Source organism: Zonotrichia albicollis, chromosome W (genome assembly GCF_047830755.1).
Source record: "Zonotrichia albicollis isolate bZonAlb1 chromosome W, bZonAlb1.hap1, whole genome shotgun sequence".
Classification (NCBI taxonomy): Eukaryota; Metazoa; Chordata; class Aves; order Passeriformes; family Passerellidae; genus Zonotrichia; species Zonotrichia albicollis.
Window position 1 is genome coordinate 7,471,067 of NC_133859.1, and position 6,744 is coordinate 7,477,810.

Consider the following 6,744-nt stretch of genomic DNA (forward strand, 5'->3'; position numbering starts at 1 on the left):
TTAGAAGCCCTGGTGTCCAACGCCGGCGCTCCTTTGATGGGGAGAGAAGGTACATCCCACGGGCTGAGTTATGGTTTTTCCTGCGTGAGTCTGGAGAAGACATGAGAAGATGGGATGGAAAACCCACCGCTGCTTTGGCACAACGGGTGCGTGATTTGAAGAGAAGAGAAAGTATAACCAAAAAGATAGCAGCTCCGGTCGCTCGTAGCCGAGATGTTAAGTATGACGATGACGATGACATGTCCGATCCCCTTGAAGGAACTTCCAAGGCATATGCCCAAGGAAAGAAGGACAATCTGGCTTAGAGGGGCCCTGCCTCCAGCCAGGAAGAGGCACGGGAGAACCGGGTTTTTTGGAAGGTGTGGATCAGATGGCCTGGCACATCAGAGCCACAAGACTATGAAGCATTGGTTGACACTGGATCACAATGTACCTTAATGCCATCGGAACACGTGGGGACAGAACCTGTTTCCATTGCTGGAGTGACGGGGGGATCACAACAGTTGACGTTGTTGGAAGCTGAGGTGAGCTTGACTGGGAAGGAGTGGCAGGAACATCCAATTGTGACTGGTCCAGAGGCTCCGTATATTTTGGGCATAGACTTTCTCCGGAATGGCTATTACAAAGATCCTAAGGGATTCAGGTGGGCTTTTGGAATAGCTGCAGTTGAGATAGAGGGTATTAAACAATTGAATACCTTGCCTGGACTATCAGAGGACCCATCTGCAGTAGGACTTTTGAAGGTAGAGGAGCAGCGAGTGCCAGTTGCCACCTCAACAGTGCACCGCAGGCAGTACCGGACGAATCGAGATGCTGTGATCCCCATCCACAAGATGATTCGAGAGCTGGAGAGCCAAGGGGTGGTCAGTAAAACCCACTCACCCTTTAACAGCCCTATCTGGCCCGTGCGAAAATCTGACGGAGAGTGGAGATTGACTGTGGACTATCGTGCCTTGAATGAAGTGACTCCACCACTGAGTGCGGCTGTACCGGACATACTGGAACTGCAGTACGAGCTGGAGTCCAAGGCAGCAAAGTGGTACGCGACCATTGATATAGCTAACGCGTTTTTCTCCATCCCTCTGGCAGCAGAATGCAGGCCTCAGTTTGCTTTTACATGGAGGGGAGTGCAGTACACCTGGAACCGATTGCCCCAGGGGTGGAAACACAGTCCTACCATCTGTCATGGACTGATCCAGGCTGCACTAGAAGAGGGTGAGGCTCCAGAACATTTACAATATATTGACGATATCATTGTTTGGGGGAACACGGCAATAGAAGTGTTTGAGAAAGGAGAGAAGATAATTCATATTCTCCTGGACGCCGGATTTGCCATTAAGAAGAGCAAAGTCAAGGGACCTGCCCGAGAAATTCAGTTCTTGGGGGTGAAGTGGCAAGATGGACGGCGTCAGATTCCTGCGGATGTTATTAACAAAATCACTGCTATGTCCCCACCAACTGATAAGAAGGAGACACAGGCTTTCTTAGGTGCTATAGGTTTCTGGAGGATGCACATCCCTGAGTATAGTCAGATTGTGAGACCCCTTTATCTGGTTACCCGCAAGAAGAACGACTTCCATTGGGGCCCTGAGCAGCAGCAAGCTTTTGTCCAGATCAAGCAGGAGATCGCTCATGCTGTAGCCCTTGGTCCAGTCAGGACAGGACCAGATGTGAAGAATGTGCTCTACTCTGCAGCCGGGAGCCATGGTCTGTCCTGGAGCCTTTGGCAAAAGCTACCTGGCGAGACCCGAGGCCGACCATTAGGATTTTGGAGTCGGAGCTACAGGGGGTCTGAAGATAACTATACTCCAACAGAAAAGGAAATCTTGGCCGCCTATGAAGGAGTCCAAGCCGCCTCAGAGGTGATTGGTACAGAGGCACAACTCCTTCTGGCACCCCGACTACCGGTGCTGGGATGGATGTTCAGAGGAAAGGTTCCCTCTACCCACCATGCCACCAGTGCTACTTGGAGTAAGTGGATTGCCCTCATTACGCAGCGCGCTCGGATTGGGAAGTTAAATCGCCCTGGGATTCTAGAAATAATTACAAATTGGCCCGAAGGTGAAAGCTTTAGTGTCGCAGATGAGGAGCAAGAGCCAGTGACCCGGGTTGAGGAAGCTCCGCCATACAATCAGTTGCCAGTAGAAGAAACACGTTACGCCCTATTCACTGATGGTTCTTGTCGTGTCATAGGGATGAAACGGAGGTGGAAAGCAGCTGTATGGAGTCCCACTCGACGGGTTGCAGAGGCTACTGAAGGAGAGGGTGAATCCAGTCAATTTGCTGAAATCAAAGCTATTCAACTGGCCCTAGGTATTGCAGAGAGAGAGAGGTGGCCAAGGCTCTATTTGTATACCGATTCTTGGATGGCAGCCAACGCTCTATGGGGATGGCTGAAGAGATGGAAAGAGGCCAACTGGCAGCGCAGAGGAAAACCAATTTGGGCTGCGGAAGAGTGGAAAGATATCGCTACTCGGTTAGAGAAGTTACCTGTGAAGGTTCGCCATGTAGATGCCCATGTCCCCAGAAGTAGAGCTAATGAAGAGCAGCAAAACAACCAGCAAGTACATCAGGCTGCAAAGATAGGGGAGTTGAAGATAGATCTCGACTGGGAGCATAAGGGAGAGTTATTCTTAGCACGATGGGCCCATGATGCCTCAGGCCACCAGGGCAGAGATGCCACCTATAAGTGGGCACGAGACCGAGGGGTGGATCTAACCATGGACAGTATTTCTCAGGTTATTCGTGACTGTGAGACGTGCGCTGCCATTAAGCAGGCCAAGCGACTGAAGCCCCTCTGGTATGGGGGGCGGTGGTCTAAGTACAAATACGGGGAGGCCTGGCAGATTGATTACATCACACTGCCCCAGACACGCCAGGGCAAGCGCCATGTACTAACCATGGTAGAAGCCACCACAGGATGGTTGGAAACCTACCCTGTGTCCCATGCTACAGCCCGTAACACTATCTTGGGCCTTGAGAAGCAGGTCCTTTGGAGGCACGGTACTCCCGAAAGAATTGAGTCGGATAATGGAACTCATTTTAAAAACAATCTTATTAATACTTGGGCTAGGGAACATGGCATCGAGTGGGTATACCATATCCCCTATCATGCACCAGCTGCAGGGAAGGTGGAAAGGTACAATGGATTGTTAAAAACCACCTTAAAGGCATTGGGAGGGGGGTCTTTAAAAAACTGGGAGCAGCATTTGGCAAAGGCTACCTGGTTAGTTAACACTCGAGGTTCCACCAACCGAGCGGGTCCTGCTCAGTCTGAGCTCCTTAATATAGTAGATGGGGATAAAGCCCCAGTGGCCCATGTCAGAGGTTTGTTGGGAAAGACAGTATGGATCAACCCTGCCTCGAGTACAGACAAACCCATCCGTGGGATTGTCTTTGCTCAAGGACCAGGTAATACATGGTGGATAATGCAGAAAGATGGAACAACACGGTGTGTACCTCAGGGAGACCTGATTGTGGGATGAGACTCATATATGACTGTCATTGTTTGTTGAATGTGAGACAGAAGGAAACTGTAAGTGTCAAAGGTTTGAGCAAGTAAGATGAGAGGAATGCGTAAGTGTCAAAAGGTGTGAGTAAGTGAAATGAATGTTTTTTATTGTATGTTCACGATATGGGATAAGGGGTGGAGTGTCGTGGGGTGACAGCCTTTATCCCAATATCGTGTGTTATGTCTGGCAGCTGTGCCTTTTCCCCCCACCCCCCCCCCCCCCCGGCAGTCTGGCTGTGGCGGGATGGGGAAGAGAGGAGGGGGGGGGGGGGGGGGTGTGACCAGGCACTTTTTGGCTTTTGGCTTTGGCTGCTTGGCTTTTGCTAGCTGCTGCTTGCTTGCTTGCTTGCTTGCTTGCTTGCTTTTTGCTTTTGCGCTGTTTTTTTTTTCCTTTTTCTTTTGTTCTCTCTCTCTCTTTCTTACCCTCCCCTGAAGATACTGGACCGGCTCCGGATCCTGACCTGCAAGCTCCAGGACACCCGAAGCCTGCTAGAGAAGATTCGGCGCCCTCCACAACACAGTCTGGTCCCTTTTTCTTTTCTTGTGTTGGGGAGTGTTCTTTTGTTACTTGTAAATAAATAGGTTTTGTTTTCCACTTTGCTCCTCCGAGGAATTCCTTCCCGAACCCGGTGTTGGGGGAGGGGTGGTTGGAGGTTTGTTTTGTTCTGGGGGGCTCCCTCTTGGAGATTTCCCCTAATTTGTCCTAAACCAGGACAGCCGTCAAGCCTCACTGCATGACTCATAAAATTATAACATCCCATTGTGAGATGCACAGAGGGAGGAACCAAGCCTTCCTACCTGGATATAATCTGAGGTTTACAACACCACAGCAGCCTTATCCACTGAATTCCCAGAGGACAAGAGCTCCATAACCACCACCAGACCTTCAGAGGAAAATCAAACCCTTCTACAGGATCACTGCTTCAACAGAACCACATCTATCACTTCAAGAGGACTACAGCCACCATTTAATCAGACTACTACCAACACCCTGACCAACAGGGTGTCAGGTTGCATTCTGACTCTGTCAGTTTCTGTATTATTGCATTTATTTTAATTTTCCTATTAAACTGTATTTCTCACTTAGGATCTCCCACTGGCTTGCTTTTAAACTGGCACGCCCATTATAGCAAAAACTGTATATCAAAGCAACAACCACAGAAGCCCACCCTTCCTTGAAGATGCCTGACTGGAACTTTGTACTATGAGTTAAGCCACCTAGATAAGATAAAGGAGACACTATTGTTCAATCATCTCAGGTCTAGGGAGATGCAAACAAGGCTGAGGAAAAGGAATGCATCCACAAGAAAGCCAAACGCAGCAGAAAATCATCCCTGGATGGGTTTGGGGTGAGGGAGACCACAGTCCATAGAATCCAGGTTTTCACAGACTCCCCCATCATCATGGGGGGAAGGAGGGGGTTTCAGGTGTGAGTCAAAATCTCTGGTCAGAGGCACTGAATATCCATCCTCACAAAAACATGCCAAGCGGTGAAACCCCCAACCCCGGAAAAGGCCACATGCACCGGACATTCATTTGAGAAGAAGCTAAGAGAGTGTCATAATCCATCAAAGACCCCCCCAAATTGCTCCCCAGAGGCCTTGCACCTCAGGACTGCATGTGATGCAAAATGATGCAGGAGATCAAGTCTGCTGCAAGAGACTGCCCCCCTTCCCATCTGGGAAGGTACCTGGGTATTCCCACCTGGTCTAAATGAATATTAATTCATCCGATTCTCTGCTTTTTGGGGGACCCTCACCACCAAGAAGACCAGCTGGAGAGGATCAATGGAACATTTTTGGGATCAACAGGGTGGTGATATTTTCTTTAAACTGTCTCTATCGCTCTCTTTCTGTCCCCTCACCTCTTTTCTATTTCTTTCTCTTCCTCTCTCTTTCTCTCTCTCTCATATTTATTATAAAATAAAACGCATATTATTGACTTTGGTATATGGTCTTGTTTGCACCTTAATTCAGGCAGAGGCATTTCTAATAACTTTAAAAACCAGACTGTAACACTGTGACAGCACCAGGGAGTGATCAAACATCTCTGTCCATAGATGCCTGGGGTCTCACCAAGAGCTTCTGAATCAGAGCTACTTGCCGCAGCTTCATCAAGAGCATCTCATTTCACACAGACATGACTACAGAAGCTCCTTTGCTATACTAAAGTACTGGAGATGGTAGGACATGAGGTGGGACCATCAGCTCTTCCATGGCCTCTGCTCTTCCTCCAGTCACCTATAGCAACACTTCTGGCCTCTCTGCCTGCACCCTACTGATAGGCCCTGAGAACTGAAGCATACTGAGATCCCACCACACCATCCCTATCCGTGCTATTGCTACCAAACGGATAATAGGGCAAAGCAGAGTAAGATGATGACAGACAACCTGCTTTGAGCCAACAGCTACAAAAAAAGACTGGGAAACCACAGGACAGAAGACATTTATTTCCAGTCCTGTGTGGGGTCCTGTCACCTCTGCACCCTGATTTCCCAGCTGGCAAATGGGAACAATTTACTCATCTTCCTATGCAAAGTGCTTTAGAGCGTGTGACTGATAAATGCAAATCACAACAATTATTATTACTCAAAAAAATGAGCTATTCACATTTAAAGCAGAAAAAGCTTTTAAATTACAGATGATACCCTGTGCTGAGACTTGCAAAGGTCCTGACTTCACCCAGCCATGAGGCATTTCACTCTCACAGACTTTCATCACACAATTTCCTCCAAGTTGGATACAAATCAGATGAACATTCACTCGTTTCTTTTCAGAGTGTTTTGGCCACTTTGGGAAGAGCAGTAAATTGTACTGGTGGCCTTCAGTGTGGACTTGATTCCATGATGGCCACAGCTCTCTGAACATTTCTAATCACAGAGGTCTCCAAAATGCATTTTGTGGTGAAGGTCCAGGCTACCAGGCACTGTGACCACCACTCTGTGAGCATCTATCACCTATCAGTTGATCATCAGCTGATATATAACTTGCATCAAATGCCACTGACCAATTCTACAAGAACAACTCACCAAAGATCTCACAGCCATTAGACAGACACAAACACTTCATATTTCACTAAAAAGAATTTGGGCAGAAAGGGAAAACCAAGATCAGAAAACTCACGGTTCTCCTAAAGGAGATGCTGAGCAAACTCCCAGGATTAGGAATATACATGAATTTGAAATTCCTCCAGCTTGGGTTACTGAGGCAGCTGATAATCAGAGCCAACAGGAG